The following is a 27,628-nucleotide window of genomic DNA, read 5'->3' on the forward strand; positions in this document are numbered from 1 at the left end:
AACAAAAAAAAGTGGCATGTACTTGAGAATGATAGTTGTACACTGAATTCTCAATACCTGCATTTGTCAATACAGTGAATAGCTGTTATGATTTATAGTGTATATGTATATTTATAGTATATTTCACTTTGGGTTTACAAATTGTATACAGATTATGCAGCATAAGGCCATGGATATCAGTGAAGGTCTAGGAAACAGCCAATATTTAAAATGCTAATTGCCTTGTTTTCAAAGTATTTCTATGTAGTGCAGTCAAAAAGGACATATAACTTTCAATACTAAATGAAAGTATAATACTTTCAATGCTACTTAGGACTTCTTTGTGCCTGCTGCTTCTAGTTAATAGTAGGAGTTATTAGAAACAGTTATCTTCTGTCTTTTAGGGCTTTATCTTTTAGTGACAAAAAGTCTCTTTAATTTGTGACTTTTTAGATTTTTATCACAGAGTAGTTATCTATTTTGATCTCTAGTTATTAATTGAAGAGCTGATTTCCAAAAATAATTAGATCCTATTCTAATTTGGCTTTATGTAGGGGTTGATGGTTATTGAGTTACTGTTCCTGTATGTAAATATTTCTTGGAGATTTTATTCCACTCAAATCGCTGTCTAATGTCTACATGCTTTCAAGGTTGTCAGTTTAAAGCATCTATTCATCTTTGTTCTGTGCAACAAACAAACGTTTTTAGATCTTTAAAAATGGTAATGATAAATCATACTTTTCAATGTAGTTTTACCAGGGGATTTATTGGTGATATATTCCTACTATGTAGTTGAACTTCATATATATAGAGGTGATACAATTGCTGTTGGACTTACTGGGACATTGCAGTGAGGAGTTACATAACACATACTGAGTTTTTTGTGTTTTGTTGTTTTTTTTTTTTTTTTTTTTTTCTGAAAAACTTTCTTTATTATTCCTTAAATGTGGCCATTTATCTGTTTCTCCCCACATCCTGCTGTAACTGGAGAGAAGGGCAATTTGTTTACCTGAGTTTTTAAATGATGTTTTGCATGTTGGATTGTCTATCTAGGAGTTCTCAATTTTTCCCACATCTCTCTTAATTCTATCACTTAATTTCTTTATAGGACACTTTGTCCTTTCCCTTGCTTTATTTACCCACACAGGTGATGGGAGTGACTCCAGCAGGAACACTGTAGGCGTAATATATCCCAAGTTCATCACAGAAGGCTGAGGCAGTGGCCTTGAAAGACGTCTCCTTCATTTCTGTTCACAGCTATGGATCCAAGGAATTTTCACTGCTGTAAAACTCTGTTTGCTAATGCAATCCAATAACTGATATTTCTGGCATGAATTCATCCTTGCTGGAAATAGCCCTATTGCTTTCAGTAGAGCTATTTAAAGGATGAATTTAGTCATCTAGCTTGTTAAATTATGTCCTTTCTTTTCCTTGATTTCCTCCTTTCCCACAATGTGAAATCTGTAGTCTCCTCTCTTGGGTCAGCATTTTATTTTCAAAGTGAAATATATGTCCTGGCTCCGAGGCCATAAACCATTCAAACAGCTTCTATTATATTAAGGATTAATGTGAAGTATTTATTCTACCGCTGAGTATGAGGAGTGGAATACTGGAAGGTCTACTAATATTTGCCAAAATGTGTTATTTTGCATGAAAGAGACAGGCTAATAATGTCTAAGATTACATTTATTCTGTGTTGTACTTTGAATTTCAAGATATAACAGAAAAATAGGAGGAGAAGGAGGTGAGATAAAACATGGATTAAGCAGCTGACATCCAAGAGACTTGAGAGCATTGGAGTAGTAACAAGGAACTGCCTTACTGTGAGTGATTTTGTCCATGATTCAGTTTGTGGTTTGTGGTTTTTTTTTTTTTTTTTTTTTTTTTTTTTTTTTTTTTTGTTTGTTTGTTTGTTTGTTTTGTTTTGGGTTTTTTTGTTTGTTTTTTTTTTTTTTTTTTTTTTTTTTTTTTTTTTTTTTGTTTTGGTTTTTTTTTGGTTTTTTTTGTAAGGTTTATTCTCTTTCAGCTCTGGAAGTGATATCTGTAAAGGAATAGGTATAATTATGAATCTGAACTTTTGTCAGTCCTTTGACGCAGGCTGTTCAGTGCATCTTAAAACACTCTTTTGCATTCACCTCAAAGGAATTTGAATTCCAGAAGAGCAGTTTTAGTGTTCTGTGCCTCAATTTCCCATAGATCAAAACAGAGTTGCAACAGCTATCCAGAAAGCTATCCAAACCAATGAAATATTATCTTGTGTGTCTTAGACCTCTCTTTTATTAGGCTGGGGTTTTCTTCCAGTTCTGGAGAATGCATGTCTAAGACTGAGTTATACATTTGCAAATATATGGAATGTTAAAACTAAAGTATATGAAAACTCGATTATTATATTGAATATTAAGAAAAGTAGTTGAAGATATTATGAAGAAGTACAGATTAATAAGATTGATTTTGTTGGTGGTGATTTTTTTGTTTTCTTTCTTTTTTTTCCTCTCCATGCAAATTTGCTGAGAATGAGTGTCCTTCTGGATTTTTCTGGCTTCATTAGCAGCCGTATAGGCTGTACAAAACATAATTGAAGAACTTTGGCATGTGAATCCGAAAAGAGAAGCACCAATTACTGATACTCTGTCCCTGTGGAGAAGCTTTTGTTCATATTTCAGGGCATGATGTGATCAGTTTAAAATGCTTGTGATAAAACAATCTAAAAATGGGGTTACAGAGGACAGGCAATGTTTCCTTGCTTGGTTTGCCCACATTAATTACAGCTTTTGAGGTCTTACACTGGATCAAAGTAATTTCAGAGACTAAGCGTTAGAGTCTAAGCAGTAGAGGCTGTGCAACCAAGTGTTGAGATAAATAGGGTAGGACCAAATAGGGATTCAGAAGGAAAGCGAAGGTGGATTACTGAAACTACACTACACATAACCAGTGTCCTCTTGATTCCTGCTGCCCAGATACTTCAAGGCTGCAAGGTGCAAAATATAAGTTCTAAAGAGGGCTTCAGGAAGATTTGGACAACTGTACATGGCAAATTGCTAATATCTGTTCAAAAAGCAAAAGACCTTGTGGATAAATCCATGGAGGAAAGGGCAGCATAACTTCTGTAAAGTGAATCCCTCTGTACAAAGCAATGAAGTGGGGAATAAGAAGGGAACTCCTTGAATGGGTGAATCAGTGATTTAACCATGGGGAGGAACAGATGATCAGTCACCAGTGGAACTGAAAGACATTTGTGCTTGGGACAAGGGCTACCGAGCATATGGAACGATGTACAACTGGTAGAGAACGAAGGCTTCTTGGTGGCTGAATATAGAAATACTAAAGTTAAATTAAAGAATTGGAGGAGAATTTTACGCAACTCAGTAGCTGCATAATAAAAGTGGCAAATGAAATTTGTTGTAGGTAAAGGCTAAATTTTCTACATTCTACATTTCTACATTCTAAATTCTGATGTTATATATCAAATGATGAAAGCTGAGATGACTTTTAGTAGTGAGAAGGAAGATTTGTGAGGTTATATGGCAAAAAGTCCATAAAAGTATCAATTTAGTATCTAGTAGCAAATCAAAAGAAATAGAAAAAACAAACTAACTGAAAGAAATTATTAGAATACAGATAACTTGCATCACTGTGTAAATCCAAGGTTTACCCTTATCTTAATTATTTTATCCCCATATCAATTAAATCTTTAATATCTTCACATATAGTTATTAATACCTCGAGATTGGGACATATGACATAGTTGCTCAAGACTTGCATTCCGATGACGCCAACTTTTGGCTACTGCCTGAACTTAGATGAAGCATTGGGGATAAAATATGACAAATCTTATTGTTTCCTCTAATGGTACAGTAGAATAAATAAAATATTATCTGACTTCTTCTTCTGCAGTCCATGAGAAAATTAATTTCTTTTTAGCATATGTGCATTGTCTGTTCTTTAGCACTTCTCTTTCACACACAATAGCATTTAATATATTGGATTTGGGAAATTTTCTAACAAGTGGCCATGTCTAAAAATTACTATATTTTACTCATCAAATTTTGCTTCAAATCTAGAAGTATTTTATTCTAGTTTATGACCATGTAAATAGTTAAAAATAATATTTTTATTCCCTTTTTTCTGAGTTTTTAAATTGTTTTTCGCATCATGCTTTTTTAGCATCATGTGATGGGTATCTCCATCGCACTAAGAGAAAACATCCTTTGAAATGCTCAGCACTTTGAAAGCAGGACAGGAGGGAAGGTCAGAAGTTTCATCAGGTATCTGCTGAGATCTGCCTGTTTAGAAACTGAGGAGTACTGACCAAAAAACTGGATGCTTTTCCAGGAGTTTTTTGATCCAGTGGGCAGCTGGTTTGCTAATAGAGGCATCAAGAAAACAACATGTAGCAATAACATCAGGTTTAGAGCAACAACACTTTTCTTTAGCTGTACTTCTGTGTGAGCAAAGAAATGAAGGAGTCAGGTGTAATACAGATCCCAACAGGACTGAGACCCGTCTGTCACCTCAGCACACCTTTCATCTTAGATGGTTGCAAACACTAGGACCTTTTGTGTGCCCTGTAAAAGCTGCTGTTTCCTGATCTGTTTTAATTTTCCACCATAAGGCATGAAATCCTAATTTCAGATAATTTCAGACCCAGCAAGTCTGGTCACTTGGAAATAAAATGCATGACAGATCAGACTAGTTTAAGTATTAATTATCATTGCTATTAATTACAAATGTAGTCTCTTCTTCTCCTTACCTTTTAATACATCCCTGTTTCTGTGATTGTAATAATCATTCATAAATATCAGCTATTTTTAGCAAATGATTTCCAACAACTAATGGCATGAAATGAACCATTGAAAATGAGCAATTCATTTGCTTCAGTTACTTGTTATTCACTGCTTGGGGTATAGCTGGTCTGTACATAATGTGTTATTAGTTTATCATAAGCGACTGAAAATTTCTAATATTTGGGATAACAATTTTTTAATTTACAGATTGGTGATATAGAATTAACTCTTATTCTGATTTCTAGCCTTTTCCACTTATTGTTATTAACATAAAATTCTTTAAGTTATCCAGTTTAAATGCAAATGTAAAAACTTGGAGGTGCACAGTTCTACAGTGGCAGGTAAGTGGTAGGGAAGATCACTTCTGAGGAGGTGAGGAGTTATGATTGGGATAAATGTGTGCAGGGCAGCCCTTCCACCAAGTGAGTTTTACAGAATGACAAGAAGTAGTGTTTTGGACTATGGAGATTTACTTTGACATCCGAGTTTGTATTTTATGTCTAGTGGATTTGCACTAGTCCCTGCAATGCTACTAAATCATACCAAGAATATCTATATTAAATGCTGTGTTTGATCTTTTCTTCTACCTTCCCCAGATTACATTTTCTTTTCCCTGATGTTATCATTTATTATATATTTGTTAAGAAAATGAGAGTTAGGCTTACCAGCTCCTTGTTTATTAAATCTACTAATTTACTTTATCTGGAATATGATAAATACAAGGCTTGATAGAATATCCATTTGACTTAGAAATGGGAAGAGATTTTTTTTTTTTTATTATTTTTTTTTCTGCTGTCACTAAGATATATAACAGACAGGACCACTTCTGCAGGCCTCCTGGAAAACTAACTTTTACAGCACACGAGATTTTTGGTTATTTGGGAGACTTTATGTTAAAGGCAAAATGATAAATGATTCCTTCTCAGCTGTGGAGGAAAGATAAGAACTAGAATCAGTATTGCATCATGAGATGCTTTTTGAGAAAAAATCAGTTATTGAACAAAAAATTAAAGGAACAAAACCCCATGACATTCAGAGGCAAAGTAGGGAAATGGGATCTAAATAAAATTACCGCTATGCAAGTAGTAACTACCCATAATTTATAGACAGCCCAAAGAAGCATAAAATATTATGTCCTCCAATAGCCATGTTAATCGACAATTTTGAAAGGTTGCTTTGATCTGCATCTTTCATCCATATTCCTATTATTTTGATAGATAGTAATGTTAAAGGTGAATGTCTTAGTGAGATTTCATTTGCATTTGAAGCAGTCTTGCACTTTTGTCTTCTATTCAAGCATCCCAGCAAGCTAATTTTTTTTTTTTAAGTTTTAATGTTAAATTTATGTGTGCAAAAGCTAATGGGATATTAAGCCATTTTAAAGCTCCAGAATGTGAATAGAGAAGATTTTTAGATGTTAATTGAAACTGGCAAATGTGATCGAATAGCAGAAGGCTATTGTTAAAATTAAAATAGATCTAATTTAGAGAGAATATTTCTGATAACAGGAGGAGTTTGTGTATAGTGACATTCTCTGGAGAGTTGTACAGACCTTTGGCTTGTGGAGAGGAAGCCATATGGAGATGTAACAGGATCTTCTGCTACTGCTCTTGAGATGTTCCATGTTGTAACTGTGAATCTGGGGTTAGCTGGGAAGTGAGCTTCCATTTTTCTACCAAAATGCAGAGTGAGGGGGCTCCTTCCCCCTGTTGGACCTGGAGCCATGTGCTAACTCACTAAAGGAACTGGGAACCCTCTCACTTCTTTGGCTGGATGTTGCCATGCTGCTCAGCTCTGCGAAGAGTGAGGAAAGGACTGGATCAAACAGAAAAACTCAGTGCTAATCCTTTATTCTTTCAGTGTGTTATTTTTTCTTTTTCTTTATTTTGATGTTTTCATTGGAAGTGCTGTGCTGTGACTTTCAATGTCTCTGTAGTGAGGACTCTGAGACAGGTAGCAGAAGCTCATTGCAATGCAAAAGGTTCAAACCCCACTACATGCAGTTTATAAGTAATTGTGTCAAGCTCACTGACAATTACCAGTCCATGCTAAATTAGCACAAGATTTTTTTTTTTTTTTTAAACTTTATTTCTTTTTAAAGCTTGGGAAGCTCCAAAAGAGGCAGTAAGAGCAGCAAAGTTTACTATTTGTTTTGTTCAGATTCACATTAAATTATGGATCAGCACACAATTTCTGGTACAATTGTGTTCTCCATTTGCAAACTAGAGGCTTCATTTATGCACTGAAAAACACAGCAATAAATTAGGTGGGTGACTGCACAGAAATATTAGAATGAAAAGATGGGTAAATCTGGGAGGTGCGGTGGGGAAATACACATCATAAAATAAATGCCTCCGTTTTAATATTTCCACCTACTCTCCTTATGCTGATACCATGTGGTTCTCATCCTCATTTTTTTTGGCCTTCATACTTTCTTGAGAGAAAAAGGAGTATTTGGGAGGATGAAAATGTAAAAAAATTAATTTTTCAGGCTGTCCTCTGCAAGCTCTAGTTCATGCAAACACTTTGGGTAGAAGGTTAACATTCAAACCTTTCTGCCCTTGAGCATTGCACCTTGTTATTTGTGTCCCACAAAATACAGCTAAATTTTATATCCTTTCTTTATCCACTAATTCAGAAATGGTAGCAAAGTAATAAAACCATGCAGGAATAACCTTCAAGTTGTAAGCAAAGAGTGATTTTTTAGCAGGACCTTCTCTTGTAGAAAAGAAGTCGTGGGTTCTGGAGTTACTGCCAATGGCTGTAATGGAGGCAGGTTTTACCCTCTTGCCTAAAGGAGACCTATTGCCTTCCTTTCATGAATTTGTGATTTTGAGTACTCTATCTGCAACTTTGAGTTTTCCAATAAGGGAGTTTTCAAACACTTTCCAGGATTTCCCAGTGTTTCAACATATTTCCAAAAGTTTGTGAGAAAAAGTTTAAGCAACCTTTTGTTTTCTTCTTGTACTGACTGATAGTAAAAGACCATCACTACTAAAACACTGCATATTCTGCCATCTGTCTTTTATACTGTTAACTGAAATATTTTGGCTGTAAAACTTACAGCCTGGCTCACAGAATCCAATATAAAAATATCAGCAGATGAAACAGAACGATATTGAGGAGAATGTTAGGAAGGAAAGAAAAATAAATTTCTTGGGGAGGGGAGAAGAGAAAACCAAAAGAACACAAAACAAATTTAATGGCACATGAAGGAACGGACTCATGTTATGTATTCCCAGAATGAAGCAATTTTCAATGAGACCAGCAATCAGCTGAAGTAAATAGAGCAGGAAAGTAAATCTGCCCCAGCAGATAGAAATGCCTGTATTTGTTTGCTACTTATTTTTCTATGGTAAAAAAGAAGCAGAAAAGATGAATTACTCAAACCATACTGTCATGCTTCCTTCTTTTGTTTTTTTTTATCACCTTCAACTAGTTTTTCCTCTTTTCATCTCTTCTCATGGGTCATTTCTTCTCTGCTCTGACTCCTCTCCTGCTTTTTTATTCAAAGAACTCTAAAAACCCCGTTATTTTGTGTTCAGGGTATCTCAGCAAAATCTATTGGAGTATTGATAGTAGGGAAAAAGAAAACATTATGTTACATTAATGTACATAATGAACATAAAGTAATTAATCCACATGACAACCCTAGGCTTCAAACCTGAGCATCAGACCTCTGTATTTTGGACATATAGACTATATAGATATGGTTCATGGGATGAATTGTGGTCTATATCTAAAATCAAGATTAAATAGCAACTATATCAGAAATGTTTTCTTTACTGTAGCACAAAGCAACTAAAAAAATGTTAGTAGCAGACTACAGAAAAGTCAATTTCAACCCATCTCTAAGAGTAAACAATTACTCAGTTTTACATTTTGGAAGGGGAAGAAACCCCTGTGCGTTCCTTTTCTCTGATATCTGCTGTTTTATAGTCTGTTCTGAAAAGCTTTCAGTTCTGTCAGTCTTATGGGTTCCATAACTACACTTTCTATTTGTGTTGGAATTGTTCCTCTCCTCTTTCATGAATTATTCTGGTCCTGTTTCAGATAAAGTACATATGCTTGATACTGTGGGCCTAGGTTGAGAGATGAACCTTGTAAGGATCTACATATTAACAGCTTTATATGGTATTGGGATGATAATTGAAAGGGACAGCTAATTCCATGTAAGTATAAAGAAAAGGTAGAGAAAAGGTGAACACATTTGCAGCACCCTTAAACCAGCTGTGGGTCTCAAGAGAAATAGCATAGTGCTTTTGTATTTAAGGGAAATCTAAATAAACTGTAATTAACAAAATAGCTGTATTTAGGCAGAAACTGCCCTTGAATTTCTAGAAACACAAACTATTCATTGCTGGTTTTTAGGTATTGAACTATTGAAAACTATTGGTACTGTTCTTTATTTAGCTTAAGTTAGATGGAACAGTGGAATTGGTTCAATTCTTCGTACTACCAAGCAGTTTGTGTTCAGTATCCTTCCCCAGTATCAAAATGATTGCTGCTGTAATAATGAGATAGAAAAAAAATGGTTTGGGATGGAACAGATCTTAAACATCACCAAATTCCAACCCCCCTGCCATAGGCAGAAAGCCTTCCACTAGAGTGGGACTCAGGGCCCCATCCAACCTGCCCAGGGATGAGACATCCACATCTTCTCTGGGAAATCTAATCCAGTGCCTCACCACTCTCACAATAAAGAATTCCTTCCTAATATCTAAAAAAGCCTCTGTTTCAGTTTAAAGCCATTCCTCCTTGTCCTATCACTGCATGCTCTTGTAAAAAGACCCTCTCCAGCCTTCTTGTGGGCCCTCTTTAGGTACTGGAGGATGCTGGAAATTCTCCTCTGAGTCTTCTGTTCTCCAGTCCCAAGAACCTCATTTCTCTAAGACTTTCCTTGCAGGAAAGGGGAGATGCTTCACTCCCCTGTTTATCTTTGGGGCTCGCATTCCTTAATATATGTAGTGAAAACATAAATTAAAAATGTGAATGTTGGTCAATTCCTTCAGTGACTTCCTTTTATGCTCTTCATTGTCACTAGTATTAGGAAGTGACAGTCAGAGTTGGTGAAACCACCAACTTTCCTTAAATATGCTAATAATATAATCTTTTCTATTTGATTCTCTTGCGTTAGGGTAAGACTACATCCACTTTGTCAGCTAAGAAATGTGATCTTTCTAGCATGTACCACAATACTATTTAGGTGGCATTACAAGGATTTTGTGGCATAGAGAAAATGTGAGAATCTTCTGACACTCTGCTAAGTAAAATACCTGGAACTGCCAGAATCTGCTGGGAAATTTACATGCAAAGTGTAAATGATGCTGGAGAAATGAAGTTGGATTAGCAGATTTGAGAGGATTTATAAAGAAATAAAGAGAAAGCTACCACCTTATGGACTTTTTTCCCCCCTAAAAATCATTGCAGCCACACTTTTTTTTTTCCTGATACCACTCATTTGAACATTTCAGTATTTAGTAAAATTTTTTTAATAATGTTGAAAAGTAGGCTTTTTTCAGAAGATGTATTAAAATAAAATTAATGGTATGGTTATAGTAATGTTTCTTTGAAATGTTTATTTGATCTATATCATAATTCGAAGTGTTAATTTTTACAAGGTCTTGGCCAAAATCCACTCATGTTAATTACAGTTAGCAGATCAAGTTTCATCTGGCAGGTTCCAATGAAGAGAATTGTCTTATTTCTTTCCTGCAGCATTACTAGAGTCTCTTAGCAGCTGTCAAGTACAGCCCTGGAGATTTATTAATCAGAAAGAATATTAGTAATATACTGAAGTGGAAGGTGTAATTCAAGGATTTAAATTTTAACTTTCAGATTATTTTATAGATTTAATGTTATTAATAGGAAAAAAAAAAGCCTTTCAGTTATAACTTTTTATGGTTTTCAGTCTGTAAGGCAAAGAATTTCTGGGGTTTTTTTGTTAGTGTGCTGTAGGCAGTGGGGTTAAATTAAACTGGTTTTGCAGTCTAATATACGGCTTACTTCAGTGAGACTACTAATGAAGTTATTTTTTTGGCCTTGTGGTTGGGTTTGTGTAACCATGCATTCCAATGCAGTTTCAGAAGCTACATCACTAGAAAAAGAATTTAACATCTGAGATAAAATCTGAATTATATTTTGTGATATAAATATTTTTCTTGTACCTTCTGCTGTTTGACTCCCTGATAGTATTTTCTGTACTATTTTATTTGTTTTTAAATACCGATGGATAAACTGATGTGTTAGACATGGGCAATTTATTCTGCATATTTCCATGAGTATGATTTTATAGGATAGAAAAACAAATTAACACTGTTTCATAGGAGAACAGTTACAGTTGTTTTCAAGTATGGGAAAGAACTCCATCATTAACGTAAATATTAGATAATGATCACATGGCATGACAGCTATTGAATAGATGCCAAGAGCCTGTGTTTTCTAAGAAATATTTTTATTTGCTTTTAGTGAATGATAGTGGCTTTTCGAAGATGCTAGAAGGCTGAGGCTGCATTACTGTTTTGTTTTAATTTTAATGATAATGCACTTTGTGTCTTTGAGACCATTTAAAGGAAAAAATGACTTTGTTGCCACATCCATGATAGAGTCATAGTGACGAGGTTGGTTTCCTACCTTGCGTTAAATGCAGCTTGGCAGTGTTAAGAAAAAGCAACAACAAAATCAACAAAACTTTGAGGTTTGTTGTTTGGTTCAGGTGTGTGTTTGTCTGGTTGTTTGTTTTTTTTTTTTTTTTTTTTTTTTTTTTTTGTTTTGTTTTGTTTTGTTTTTTTGTTTTTTTTTTTTTTTTTTTTTTGTTTTTTTTTTTTTTAGCTGTTGTTGTTGTTGTGTTTTGGGGGTTTGTTTTGTGTTTTTGTGTTGGGGTTTTTTGCTAGCAAACATTTATAGATATGTTGTAAAACATGATTTGGTAAATGCCCAAGAGCTCGGTAGATTTGGAAGAACAGGTGAACCACTCCACCCTCTTGAATAGGTCTTTAACTGCTACATAGTTAAGGAGGCAGTGCTACTAGCTTTCAAGATGTGTTTTTTGTTACTCATAGTAATTAGGAGGTTCCTTCAGATGCAAAGTTCTAAATTTCTCCAGTGGCATGAGAATCACAGCAGGAAGTTGAAATAGAAACCAGTTTCAAATTCTCTTGAGGGCAGATGTGAGCTTGATAGCTGAAAGGAACTAAGCCCAAGCTTTAGCCATTAAAAAAAACCCAAAACCAACACAACCCAAACTCCTTATTATTTAAACAATTCAAGATTATTTTAGAACTTGACTGATGAACTCTGAACTTCTTGAGAAGTGCAGGTGCTTCTTTTCTGTCCTAAGTGAGTTATGATTTCTACCTGAAGCCAATATCTGCCAAGTTATTGTTTATATAAATCTTTGGTCTAAGTCAGAAAACACATTGCCAGATGTATTTAAGATACCCTTTTCTCTTTAAATAAACAAACAACCCCAAGTATGATAGTCCCTCTCTTTTACACCTCTCTACTTCAGCTGCATTGTGACCTTCTTAGTGCTTCCAATGCAGCAAATGTAAAAGAGCTTATTATTTCATAACATTCTGAGTACTGAGTTTTGGATTGTTTTTTAATTAACATTTTAATTGCTCATCAAAGTAATTGGAAACTGTGTTGGGAAAATTGTTCATTTACTAATCCCTTTGGTACCAGTTGATACTAAGCTTTGCTCAAGGTCAAACACACGCCTGTGGTGGTGGTAACTTTCTTTGCTGATATGATGCCAAAGGCTTGGTGGGTAGAGATGTTTTTACCATGCCTTGCAATCTGTCTCTGCCTGTGGTGGGGGAACAAAGGTATTACTCTGTGCATAGCTGCTTAGGCAACATTGCTCTGAGAAGATGTATTGCCTTATCACTTCTCAAAGCCAGCCTTCACTGGCTGTAAGAGTACGAGATGACCCTTAAGAGATTAATGCTGGTAGGGAAAGTTTCATTTATGACAGTACTCTTGGACTGTGTCTGCACTCGGGGATGCTCATCCCATTGCTGAAATATGATCACTGGAATCTAAGCTAAGGCTCAGTTCCTGGAACTGTCTAGGGAAGACATTGAACAGGCAAGGATTCAAGTAGGCTGGGTCATATTAAGCTGGAAGCTGTACTAAAAGGCTATGAAATAATTGTTTAGATATAGTTTAAACAAGCTCTATGAGCCTTCACTAATTCTTACAGGAAGCAATGAAATGACCTCCCTAATCAGTTTCTCTTGTCTTTGAATCTGCTTTGGAAAACTCTCTGTTGTCTTCTGGCCTCAACTTTTATGTTTTATCTTGCAATGAACTTACCTTTCATCAGCTAGAGATCCCTACTGGGAGGATTCAGGATTTTAACAGGGAGCTCAGAAAGAATTTTGAAATGTGAGATATATCCATTTTCACTTAAAAACTACAGTTCAAATAATTGATGTGATGTGCTGGGAAATATTTTGCCTTCCTACTTGTACAAAGGCAACAGTGATAATTGTTGCATGGTCTAAAATTTGGTGTGTGAAAAATTAAAATTCTGTTAATGTCTTTTTTCTACATAATTTTCTCGAATTTCCCTTTCGTTCATTCTTTTTGAAAAGGATTTGGGCATCAGAGTCTTCACAAACTGTATTATATGTCTTTATGCAATATCAAGCAATGCAATTTACAAGTTTTCTCCCTGCTTTTTAGCTTTTTACTAAAAAATGCTTTGTTTTGAAATGTCAGCACCCTCCTTCTCTGAGGAATTAAAATGTAATGAACTGGACCAAAAGCTTTTTGTTTCAGAGATAGATATGGGGGTCTTTTTTCATAGCAGAGTTGATTTGTTTCATAGCAGAGTTGCATAATTATATCAGAAATTGCATGTGGAACAAATTCCAGATCTTAACAAACTTGATCTGCTTTTCTCCAATCCAGACCCTCTGTGCAAATTTAAGATGGATTATTTGTTCTTTTACCTGATTTTACTGTATGAAGAATTGCTTAGATACATTCTGTGCTTGAAAGTATTGTCCATTCAATGACAATTTATTCTGATTTTTCAGAGCAAGTAACTGGTCCTATTGCTTGGTAAAGTTAGTGTATGCTGTTTCAAGTCCATATAAGCCTACAATAAGGATTTATTTTTTGCATCCATGTTAAGAGATACACCTTAATCTTTTCAGTCAACCAGTTTCTGAGGCAAAAGTATATTGAAAATTAAGCAAGAAGAAAAATATTTAAAAATTATTGAAGTAACTGATGAATCTTCAAAGCACCTCTGGTCACAGAACATCTGAAATCTTAGAAAAAGCCCATTTTACTTTGTGCTCATTGGCAAATTAGGATAAATTGCTAGCTGAGCTTTCAGTTAATGTGAATTGGCTCATCGTCACTGGAAAGGCTTAAGATGGGAAAGTACACTGGTTATTGCCTTGGAAATTATAAATAGGAAGTGTCTGCTATGTTTGAAATGAAAATAAAACAGCTAGAGACTGACCCATTGAAACACTTCATACTTTTCATTGCTAGCAGGAGATCCTCAGTGAGGCAGATCAAATGCAATTATTGAGGGAACATAAAGAAAACATCTTTGTTTGCCCTGTTGTAATGAGGACAGCTCAGCAGGATTGGTCCTGAGTGTTCTGGCTTCTGACTGGGGTACAGGCTTGTACTCTGCAGACTTGGCAGGAGTCTTGGTTGTTTAATTACACTGAGTCATTTTTGCTTTTGCAAGCACTAGTAACTTTCTTTTGAAAAGAGGCAGGAGCTTGCAATGCTTAATACACACTTCATGTCCTGAAGGTGCTTTTGGATTATTAAGCAATTAGTGTGAATGCAACTTGGGTGTGCTTCTATCCCTTCACGTGTATGTTGTAGTGACAGATACAACCTAAACATGAAGATATCCATTTACAGATGGAGAAACAAACCAAAATGAGTTCTTTTGGTATGTCTGAAATCATGTCCAAAGAATTCAAAGGAGTTACATTCCATGTGATAGCTAATCAATGACCAATTTAGAAATTCGACTTGGTAGTGAACTCCTAATGCTCTTGTACTAGATGAGGGTTTCTTAACTCGAATTCTAATGTTTGAGGCTCAGCTTCCAGTTCTTGTACCAATCTTTTTCTTTTACAAGAACTAATTTGAGTATTGTTTAAACTGTTGGGAAGGAAAAAGTATTTGTACTTCTTTGTTTTAGGTGAAAATGTCCATTTCTTAAAAGAATGTTAGTTTAATCTCTGAGAAGACTTCTATATCTAAAAAGGACAAAGAGGATCTTTATCAGGTGACCATGACCAGAAGTCTGACACAGGGGTCTGAGTCGCTCTCTGAAGAATTCTCTTGCTCACTGTGGATTGTGTACGGCCTCAAGGGAGACAAATTTCCCTCCTCCATTTTCTAATATTTGGGAATGTTAATATGCTCTTCTGTCCTCCTGAAAATCCAGAATCTGAGTTCCTTATAAGAAGGAGCTTTGTCAATGAACACCTATATATGTAAAATACTAGAACTTTGAAATAGTGAGCTATGTATGTCAGTAATATAGAAACAACTTGTCTAAGAAGGTAACTCATCTTGCACTACAGTTGATAATATTTCTTAGTGATCAGATCATGATCTTAAACTCTTTGGATACTGACCAGCACTGAAACTGCAAAGGTTTAATTAATGACCGCAATAATAGTGAGACAACCACATTTTCTGTTCATATATGTTCAAAATCAGAATTTTCTTAGGTTTCTCAGTGTGGAATATATTTAGCCACAAAAAACACTTTGAAGTGCAAACCATCTTGAATTATTTTTCCAATGGGAAAGCCCAACAGGTTGGCATTTTTTTCTTTAATTTCCAATTTGAAATGAAAAACTGAATTTGTTTCTTAAAGAATTTGTTTCAATAATTTCAAAAGATGTTAGTGCCTACAGTTCAAATAATATTGATTATGTCATAGTTCAAAACAAAAGCTATATTAGGGATTAATATTTGCCTCTTCAAAGCAATATTTTAGCATTATTGAAATTAAATGGGAATGTATAGTGATTAATTTTGGCATTGCTCTCTATGAAATTCTGTCCACAACATTTCTGCAAAATTCTGCATCTTCTGATGGAAAACTGTTTACCTAGTTTTCACCAATTCTTATAGGAAAGTATTGATCTCATGCACATCCATAATTTGGACTGCATAACTTTTTCTTGAACACATGGAGCATTGCATATTAAATTTGTAACTGATGGCAATTTTAATTTTTTTCCCCTTGCATGAAAAACACACTCAGTCAAATGTGGCTGAGGTTAGGAGAAAAACTAGGGAAAATTGGATGGCTTCTCATTTCCTCAGATTAATCCGAAATATTAAAATAGTGCTCCCCTCATTAAGTAAAATTACTTTTCACTGTGGTAAGAATGATTGCAAGTGGGTCATTTATTGAACTGCAACACACTTTTAAGCACTATGCCTTGTGTTGGAACCTGGCCTGAGTGTGTCACAGTTTTACCATTTGATCTTCCATTTAAACTTCCTCAAAACAAACAACGGATGACTGAGTCCTTGGGTCCCAGATGGTCAGTATCAGTTTTACTTGATCTTCCTAATTTATTCTTCCTCTTCTAGGTCATCTTCTTGTGACTACGAGTACCAGTCAGAATCCTTAATCCCTCCAGAATGGTTGTGACTGTACTTTCAGTTTTTACAAGCTTGGGATCAAGTCCTTGTGATAGGAAAATATAATTGCAGAGCTGTCATCCTGCATGTAAATCATGCTGTTTCTTCCTCTGGTTTATGTTCTTCAGAGATGTAGGGTTTTTTTCACTTGATTGATTCTGTATGTAGAAAACAACTGAATGCACAGGAGATGTATTTTCTTTCTGTTTGTGTTGCTATTGTCTTCCTCTGCTCACCTGGAATAGGAGGGAAAATCTTATAGGAGCTTAGCAATAACAAACAGTGTATTAAGAAGTTAAAATATCAGTGTTAAAATAAAATACTAAAACTTTTTTTTTCCTGTAAGGAAAGGATGAAGAAAATCAATAGTTCTGTTACAATATAGGAAATGGTTGTGTGTTGATTCTCACAAGCTTCTGCTTGTGAGAAATGATGTGATTGTGATCTGTCTAAAAAAAACCTTAATGTAAAATTCCAAAGCATGTAGAAACATTTTTTTTCTTTCCTAAGGTTTTATTTTATCTGAGTTCAGTTTGAGAGTTTAGGGATCATTGACCAATCCAGAATCTTTTGATGTTTTCAGTGTGATAGAATATTCTCTCCTCATTTGCATAGTCTATGTACATGAGCCTTAAACAACAGTGACTAACACCTGACACATGCCTGGCACACACTTCCTCAAGCAGAGAAAGATGAAAAACCTTTTTTGTGGGTTGTTTCTTCATTGTCGGGTTTTGTATATAAGCAGAAAGCAGGACACACCCATGATCTACGATGTTTAATAGCTTTTAAATATTGTTTTGTGGATGTAAGGTGCTAGAGACTTTATGGTTTACTTTGGAGATTTTTTTTTTAATATATTTTTAACATATATACAATGATTAATGCAGATTTCTGTGGAATGGAATGTTTAAGAGAAGTTTACCAATGTTTTGCTCATATTTTTACTGGTACTGTGGTCACTGGATTGTTGCCTATTCTCCCTTCCTTTATGTATGGGATGGATAGGGAAGGGCTGAGTGCAAGTACCCTCCTGAAAGGTAGTAGAAATGAGCATTTGACTGTTAGAGTAGTGGCTGCTTAATGCCTTGGATCAAAAATGTTTTTATTCATGAGATCTTTGAATTATTTGATATGCCTTAAAACCAAGGAAGACCCCTTAAAGAAAGCATGTAGGACACTTTACCTGTTATGTGTAAAATATAGCAACAGAATGAAGTACACAACAAAACAGTTGAGTGACGAATATTTCTTTTAAAATAAATTTCGTAGAATCACTAAGGTTGAAAAATATGCCTAAGATCATCCATTAACCATCCATCAGTCATACAACCATTAACTTGACATTTCCAGCTCTTCTACTAAACCCTGTCCCTAAGCTCCACATGTACACATTTTTTCCACTCTTCCAAGGGCAGTGGTTCCACCACTTCCCTGGGGAGCCTGTCCTAATGTTTGATTACCCTTTCAGTGAAGATTTTTTTTTTTTCCTAATATCCAATCTAAGTCTCTTTTAGCACAATTTGAGGCCACTTGCTCTTGCCCCGCCAGTTGTTACCTGAGGGAAGAGACCAAGCCCCACCTCACAACAACCTCCTTTCAGGTACTTATAGGGAGGGATAAGGTCTCTGTTAAGAAAACTTCTCTTTCCAGTCATCCAGGAGCCATTCTGGCAGCCACACTTGTCCCACTTGAGCTGGGGCTGAGGCCCTTTCACAGCTGCACACCCCACATTCACCATCACACCAAGATTCCTTAGAACTTCAGCACTGCCCTGGTCCTGCTGGACACATTATTTCTGATACAGGCCAGGATTGCCACTGGCCTGCTTGGCCACCTGGGCACACTGCTGGCTTATGTTTAGTAGACTGTCTATTTATTTTTTATCTATTTATTATTTCTTCAGCATTATTTTATTCACTATATATTTTTATATATTTGTTTATATACCTTTTAGTAGTGGATCACTTATGTGATCATCTGATCTGGCCTGTTGACCCCTATGGCAGTGGGTGTATTTGTGAGTAATTTGAGTTGGTGCCTATGAGCCCTCACCTACTGTAAGTAGCAATATTAGAGAAAGTATGAAGTGCTGCTGTCCATGATGTTGTTGTATTGCACAGAAAATTTTATTTTTCCACTTTCTTACATTCTCTCATTACCCTCAAAATGGTTAATTCCTGGTTTCTGTGTTTTTCTCCTGGCTTTTGATTTATGCAATATATTAAATGTGCCATAATTTTCTACTTTTCTTTTCCCTTATAATGTTGTTTGACTGTCCTTTTATTGAAGCAAAAAGAAGAAGTGATAAAAGTAAAGATAAAATAAATGCATCAAGATTTTTAGGTTTGTTTTATCATCTGATGACTACAGAACATGGTTTCAGCAAAGGGGACATGACTGAATTTGCCTACATCTGGATTGTGGAAGGAGACTAGTGTGTTGGTTTTCCATCACAAGGAGGTAGTAGTGTGTAGACAGAAAAAGAGCAGCAGGATTCTTCACTGGTGTTAACAACATCTAGGGGAAGAGAGTTTCGGGATATTAGAGCACATTTAGCAGGCAGTGTAGGCAAATCCTTTATGTGTTTCAGCCTCTTGACATAGTAAAGGATGAGTAAACCCAGTAAATATATTAAGCAGTATTTTTAAAATACTGTCTCAGCATTAATGTCTTTGGTGTAAGTAAACCCTGATAATCCTAGAAAAAAAAAAAAAAAAAAAGATGAAAGGAAAAAGGAGAAGATATATTCTAGAAAATAGGGTTTTTTCTGTATGTCTGCCATCCTCTTGAACACCTAATAGGGAGGAATGTAAGCTAAAAAAATATAATGCTTTTCATAATAATCAGGAAATAAGAAATTTTGTATAGGGTTGGGTGAGTTGGTTTGTTTGTGGGGTTTTTTTTGTTTGTTTTGTTTTGTTTTGTTTTGTTTTGTTTTTGGTTTTTTTTGAGTTGGTTTTCTGCAAAATGAAGCAGTCTCCTTTTCCAGAGACTGGGAGAAACAAACACCTCACCAGTTTTAAACAATTTTGCATTTCCTCCTGGCTGATCTTTTATGGTTTTTCTTCTCTGAGTCATGCCAAGAGCTATTTCAGCTTAACATGCCGCAAGTGCATTTTCTGTCTATAATGAAATGGAGAAATGTGAATGATGGATGTGCAGTAGGCTTGCTCACTCCTCTCTGCCTTGCTATTGATAAGTAAGCTGGGGTAGCCAGAAATGAACTTGTATTTACTTGAAAGCCATCTGGGCTCTCTTCATTCAAGTTGTCTGTGGCACCGTGGGCGTCCTCTTGTCCTTGCAGTGATTCATACCTCTCACCGCTGAAGATTTCTGCTCTTCCCTCTACCTCAGACCTTGTGTAAATAAGTCAAATGAAACAGATCACTTTTCACATGGCATCTTTTAAATGTATCTTTCCTCTTCTGCAGACGTCTAGAACACTCCATGGTAGCTCTATTAACTTTAGGAGCATGTATTATTTTTTTTACTTGATTTCTCTAGTGCATACATACTGTTATTGCTATAGCCAGACTGAGCAATCTGTTGTTGCTCAGTTTACAAGTGCAAAGTGAGAATGATGTTTCCTTGCCATAAAGATTCTTTCGTAGCCTTGCTAGTTAACATCAGTAACATTTCACGTAGTGAGGGTCAGTTGCTGACATCAAGAGTTACAGCTCAAGCTTGTCACCTTCTCCATGAATAATATCTTTCTGATATACATTGTGCATTTCACATGTCCACACTAATTCACTGGATTTTGCATCCACAGTTAAGTGTCCTCTGCCACTATTATATGGCATTCTAACTTTGAGCTCATTATCTGGCTCCTGTTAGAGGAGGCTGATAAGAAGGTTATGAGCACTATCATCCCACTTCTGAATAATGTCAGTTCAGTTTGGGTGATAGATTTGTCATTTCCTACCAATTTAGCTTTCAGATATGTGTGGAATTCTTTTTTCACAAAATGAAGGTGAAGGTGGACCAAAAAGTTCCTGTACCTTAACTCTTTGTTTCAGTAAATGAATTTCAAGTAATTTTAAGGTCTCTTCTAAATGCTTAAAATAGACAAGTCTGTAATATATTTTCCTCTATTTATTTTGTGAAAGCAGTCAGGACAAGCAAAACTCAGTCATGTTAAAGAAATAGAAATATTTCTCATGAATAGGGAAAACAGGTCTAAATTCTGACAGTCTTTATCTCTGTAGGAAGATAAAAAGTATGCTGGTGCATCAAATGGGGCATTGGGATATCACAAAACTACCTTGTGAAACCCATGGATTCTGTAGCATGCATTTGGCAGAAACCTTAAAGCCAAAAAGTTCCCCTCCGACAGTTTCTGTTTTGGCCACCTCAAGATGTCACTACTCAAGCTTTGGTTCATGCATTAGTGTTCCTTTTAGCAAACATGAGATCGGAAAAAAATATCTTGAGCAAGCTAACCAGAAGTTCTCCATGTCTCCAATCACACAGTCTTCAAACTTTGAACGTTTTGTGCTAGTTATTTTATATAGCTGCTGGATTTTTAAAGAAATTAGCAATTTACAGTTCCTAGTAGGAGTAATGAAGACATTTGGTTTATAGCCTTTTCTTACATTCCTGTACTGATTGTGTGGTTTTCCATAATTTGAGATATTTTAAAGGATCTTATTGCTGTGTGCTTTAACTTTCTATTGCAGATAATTTCTTTTCAAAAAATGGCTAGAAAATTAACCTTCAGAAGCTAAACCGTGTGAGCTGAATGGGCCCATAGTTATAGGCTACCTGATATCCAGTAAATTCTCAGTTTCTAATTTTGACCCTTGACAGTGTTTTCAGCCACCAGCTGTGGTAAGAACATAGTTAATCTAAAGCTGTATAATCCATCCTTTTTGTTACAGTATTTATTATTTTTTTAAATCTACAAGCAGCTTGAATCTTGAGCATTGAGATAATCTTTTCTCTCTACTGTATTTGACAGTATCTTCTAAATTCAGCTATGAGTTGCTAACTGCTTAGGATGATCTTATCCCACTGAAAACTTCAAATATTAAAAATTATATATGAGAATGTCCATATTGTGGTTCAAGGAGGGGAAGTGATTTTGAAATAAGTCCTACTTTAAATAGAAGATGCTACTTATTCATAGGTATAAAACAGACTAAAGTTATTAATGTAAAACTTCAGGCCATTAGATATGTATTTTCCTGTACGCTTCTTCTTCATCATTGGAGTCTACAACATCCTCATGAGGGGAAGTGAAGGAGCAGATCTCTTCTCCCTGGTAATCAGTGAGAGGATCCAAGGCAGTGGGATAAAGCTCTGTCAGGAAAGTTTAGATTGGATATCAGGAAAAGATTCTACCCAAAGAGGTGGCTGAGCACTGGAACAGGCTCTCCAGGGAAGTGGTCACAGCACCAGCCTGACACTGTTCAAGAAGTGCTTTGACAATTTTCTCAGGCAAATGATGTGATTTTTGGGGCTGGTCTGTGCAGGGCCAGCAGTTGGACTTGGTGATCCTTGTGGGCCTCTTCCAACTCAGGATATTCTATGATTACATGTTATTAGATGACAGGGATGTCTTTATTGACATGAAGCTTCAAGACATCCTTGTTGTCCTATCAAATAAACTTTAGGGTTATAAAAACTCAATAGCTTGAAAAGATGTTCCAGTAAACATCTGAAATTGAAAATTAGACAACCACATTCTTTATGGAGAAATGCTAAAATTAGTAATTAATTTAGTGTTTTTCAAAGGCCTGTAGTTCATTCCTAAAATTCTTTTCAAGACTACTGATAATGAAAAATTACTGCTTTGGGTAGAAACCGCATTATTTTTTGGTTACTGACTTGATTTTGGATTACAGTGGAGGACCCTAGAGTGGATTTTATGGGACATTTGTGTGTCTGGGAAAAAGGGAAGTGAATTCCAGCTCCATGCCACATTTATTTTGACATACTGTTTTCATATCCTGGCCAGTGTCATTGAAAATTAACATTTTCTACCACTTTAATGTAGACTTCATCATTTCACATTGGAATATATAACGGAAAAAGTGTATGAGTTAGAATCACAAAATAAATCTCTTATTATTATGACAGCTTGTATGTATCTTCTAGATTTTTCAGTGCAATCCTAATTTTGAGCTACTTCTTGTTGTATGCATTGTGTCTGCAAGTCCTTTCTGAGAGAGAGCAATGAATAGACAGTTTGAGTCTTGCTTCATTGTCAGTATGGGTTGGTACTTGGCTGCCTCACTTGCAGAAAATGTCCAACTTTTTTTTTTTTTTTTTTTTTTTTTTTTTAATTAAGTTTATTGAATTGCCATTTACAGAAGCTAATAGCAGCCCCAAAAGAGGTTGTTCTTGATGGCTGAATGTAATGACATACCTTATGAAAGAAATGGGAACTGTTCTTTTTGCTGCTTGATTAAATACATATTATTTAATGTCTTTTAAGCTAAAATTTTCTGAAGAGCCATTAAATGGTGTAGCTGAATTATGAATTTTCAAAGCACAAGCCTCTCTTCAGCTTAATCATAGGATCTCTGATATTTTAATTATGTTTTAAGGCCTCTTGAAGTGACAAGGTTGATATGAAAAAATAACATGCAATCACAAAATAACTGCATGTTATGTTTCTCAAAACACTGAGGTAGCTACATAATAATTAGTTTTGGAGCTATTAAATGAAAACGCACAGTGGTATTCAGGAATACGTGATTACTCAGAGGATTTCTTTATTAAATCTCTAACTTGTATTAAACAATAGCTATCCCCCTTCCTCCCTTTGTGCAACACCTTGTGTTAGAGGATGTTAAAGTATTTTCCAAATTTGGTTAAATTAATCCCTGAGGCAAATCCGCACAAAGCAAAGGTATGATATCAGTGACTAGGCATGGACTAGTGGATGGGTTAGGCTTGGATTATTTAAGACTGAGTGATGCTGTACAATAGGAGGTCTAAACAAAAGAGGAAAATTTCTTTCTAAGAAGGAGATTTTCAGTGCAAAGAGATGCACTTTAACAATGGCATTGTCAGGTCTGAATTCCACATTTGAATCTTGTGGTCTGAAATCAAGCAAGAGTTTTTTATCTCTTTTGCAAATACTAAGTAATTTTTATAGGTTATTAAAGAGTTGAAAAAATATTATGTTTCCCTGAATAGTCATTGAACCATTTAAAATTTTCTTCTAATTTATAATCCTAATTATGTTTCTTATTTACTTTTTTGTAGTACACCAATACTTTAGGAGTTATTATAAAGATCTTCCACTCTCTACTCCCCTCCCCTAAAAGAGTAATCAGAACTCAAAGCAGGACACTTATTTCCTGAAGGACAAATACATTGGGGGAAATTTCAGCTGCCAAGCAGCAGGTCTGCAAGAAGAACTTTTGATTCCAGACAGGTTCAACATCTGTGTAGCAAAAAATATGCAGGAAAACCTGTAACAAACCAAGGAAGAGATATGTTTGCATCTAAAAACTCAGCTTTTACCTCAATGTTTCCTTCCCTTTATTATTACTGTAATAATAATGATAAAAACAGCAGCAACAATAGTAACAATAATAATAGTTATGATTATGTGATTCAGACATCTGTTTTACAAAACATTGAATCACCTGTGGGAACTGAAAGGACAATAATGGATTGAATGGCTCTGGATGTGCATGGTAATATGTAGTAGAGAGGGAGTGCATGCAAAATAGCCACAAAAAGACACAAAAAGCTGAGGCAATTGTGCTTTACCATGTATAGTGAGTCAGAAGAGATGTTTAATAATGAATAATATCAGAAAGAGGAACACTCACAACACAATAAATTTTAAAAAGGCAAACTGTAAAACAGTTTGAGTGGTTAGGGTTACTGAGAAGACTATTTGTACCTAGGGTGCCTAAAGTTTAGAAAGAGAGTTAAATCAATGTGCCAGATGTACCAGTGTGACTCCTGCTTTTAGCGGGGCAACACGTTGTGACGTGGGAGTGGACCTTGACAGAGGACAGCAGGCAGCAGCTTGGTGAATCATGGAAAGCTCTTTATTATCTGACTCCAAAGGCTTATATACATTTTGTACAGAGGGCCAAGATTGGCCCAAGGAGGTTACAACCTCCTGACTCCATTGGTCAATATGACCATCAGTCAAGTTCTCTCTCAGAGAACAAGAATGCAAAACATAGAGATAAATTCTAAGAATATAATATTGTTTACATGAAGCAGCGTGAGAAGCTGCTGCAAAGACTCAAACACTTGAAACCAAGAAATGCAGGGACGACAGTACCAGGTGGAAGTGATAGTTGATGTCAAACATGGAATGAGATTCCATTTACTCTGGGTGATGCTTTGGGGAGTGCAAAGTATTCCAGCACGCATAGTTAAGTGGTCATACTCAGTATTGAAAGAAATGCACTGAAACTTGTTTTTAAGCATCTTTTGAATACAGAGCATTGAGAAATTCTTTCTGTGACTGAATTGTTCATGGTCATTAAATATTCCAGGTCCAGAAGGCCTTTGGGCTTTTTTTTAAAAAAGTGTCTGTAGAAAAATTACAGGATTTGAAAATGAGAACTTGGTTGCTTGTCTTCACCAAAACACAGAGCAAGTTATTTATCTTGAGGGAACTGAAGTGCTAGAAAATGTTTAAGAAACCAGATATCCTAGAGATCATTGCTAACAAAGAATATATTATGTATCACCATAGTGGCTGACAGCCTAAAAGTGAAAGATAATTAAAAATGCTTTTTGAATTGCAGGTTTTGTTATAAAAGGCAGAGTTAGCAGGAAGATTAATTGCTCTCGGCAGCAGCTGAATTTCTATCCATTTTTGAAGGAAGAAGTATTTCTACTCTTATACATTGCTATAACTGTTGAGAATATTTTTATCTTTCTCTGAGCCTGAGAAAATGGATACACAGTGTGTACATGATTTTCAAATGCAATAGTAAGTCATAGATGCAACTTTCTAAGCTATATGTTTGCTATGAACACTTGAAGTTTCATTCTGATTTTAGAAAAAATACGGTAATAACTGAAGTCTTAAAGCATAATTTTCTATTAGTTCAGGAATTGAGACATATACTGCATTATATTTTTTATTTTAGCTTGAACTAATTTATTTTCCAAAATTCCTTAGGTTAGAATAAGTAAAAACCAAATTCCCTTTGGCCCCCTCCCACATTCACTTAACAGCCAGTAACTGCTGTATCTGTTAGGTCAACAGAATTCCAACAAGGTGTTTTTCTTGTATTTTTCTATGTAAAGGATGATAGAGGGTGGAGCATGGTCTCTATATTTTGATTCAGGAAAAGCTCAATCACTGATAAGTAATGCATTCATGGAACTGAATGCTTGAGACTTTGGGTTTTTTGGTCCCTCCCCCTTCAATGATCTTTTAATTCTCTTCCTTCTTCATTCCAAATGTTAGATAAGACTATCATTTCACCACCAACAGAGAACAGTACTACATCTCTCAAATATTTTCCAAGAACATTTATTTCTCCATTCATTGTCACAGGGTAGAAGGAACAATGAGGCTGTTCTCACTGGAGGCACACTGATCATTTTTAAAATATTTTTCAGGACGACGAGTGAGTTTTCATCATACTGCTTTTGCTGCTCTGCATTGTGGCAAATTGGTGGTTTATGGCAGCAGAAATGGACTAAAACATCCATAAAACTGAGTGGCATTAGCTGATCTGACAGTATAATTAGTCTACCACAGAGAAGGGTCAGAGTATGCAATTGTTCCTTCTAGATTCAGACAAGATAATATACAAACATCTCAAACTTTCAAAAAAGCTTCTTAATGATCAGCACCTCAATTGCTACATTCTATTCTGCATACAAAATAAAACAGGTAAGTAAGACATCAACAACCTTGTCCTCAGTATGCAGAGATAGATGCAATTCTTGCAGCTTACTGTGAGGTGACAGGTGCTTGATAGAGCAAACAGCACAAAGGAGCTGGAGCTGTTCCTGCATATGGAGCTGTCTGCTAACTGTCTAGAATTAGAGTCCTCTGTTTATGAGACTACCCTCCCTTGAGGTTTTTTCTAATTTTAACAGGAGCTGCTCAGTTGAGGCTGACAGAATTCAGCTATAGATACAACAGCAAGATAGATAACATGTAATCAGATAGTAACACTCAGGGAGAACCTGTGGTGTCCTCATGCCAGCATAACGACCTTGTGTTTATTAAAATAAATATCCTCAAGCAAGACACTGCCAAGGAGTTCAATAACAGAAACATTTTCCTGTCCTCCTGCTGCTGAGTGAACAGAGTCTGAAGGTGCCACCTCTAATTGAAAGCATTCTGCTTGCTCATAACAGTTAAGGCTAATTTATTTGTTTATGACAAATAACTGCATGCAGAGTACATGGGAAAGGGGTAGTGTAAGGCAAAATTGAGTTAAATTTTCCAGCTGTGCTGAGGAATGATAGCAGATTCCCTGCGCTATTCTTGTAAGTGATGCTGATGATAGTAAAAAAAAGGTAATAAAAATGTATCAAGGCTGTTGCGAGCATTTTTCTGATTTACAGATAGGTCCATTTTTCCAGTGACACTTTTATATGGCATCTTTAAATGTCTGTGGGTCTGATAGGCATATGTACCATGCAGACTTACTTGACTCACTATGTGAGACCCAAACTTGCAAAACAGGAAGCTAAACTGGTCACCAGCAGTCTTGTGTTCTTAATAATCCCTCTATCCAATACGCGTGGTCCTGAGCCCCTTGTTCTAAATAAGTTGAGTTTTGAGACAAAGATTGGACTCGGGTGATCCTTCAGAGGTCCTCCCAGCTTCAACTATTCTGTCATTCTGTGAAACTGTCTGCTGATAGATCCTCTGTTGTCTACTGACATATCCTCAAAATACCCCTGCAAGATGGAACGTTCTAGAGTTATAGAACTGACAGAATAGCTCACGGTAATGCAGTCATCTTTGTGATATAGAATACAATCAAGTATGCTTATGTCATTCCTGATACTTCTTTTTCAGGAGAATTTGATTTCATGGACAGCAGCTGTGGCGAGCCTTTGGTGCAGCTGCTACTTAGTGTATGGCCAGATGAGATCAGGTAGTTGAGGACTTTGCTTGTCCAGGTTTTTGATATTTCCGAAGATGGACGTAGACATCTTTCTGAGAAGCCAGCTGAATATTTGATAGCCTTCATGTTTGTTTTTTTTTTTTTTTCCCTTTAAACTTAAATGCAAGTTTAAGCAGATTACTCTTG

At 35.7% G+C, this 27,628-nt stretch overlaps 1 long non-coding RNA gene across 1 annotated transcript in view; it reads left to right on the forward strand.

Moving 5' to 3' along the window:
- The window catches only part of LOC310910421, a 331,268-nt gene that overhangs the window by 228,964 nt on the left and 74,676 nt on the right, over positions 1-27,628 (forward strand). The gene's annotated exons all lie outside the window — the stretch shown is intronic.

The sequence above is a fragment of the Zosterops lateralis genome (genome assembly GCF_965231275.1).
Source record: "Zosterops lateralis genome assembly, chromosome: 6".
NCBI lineage: Eukaryota > Metazoa > Chordata > Aves > Passeriformes > Zosteropidae > Zosterops > Zosterops lateralis.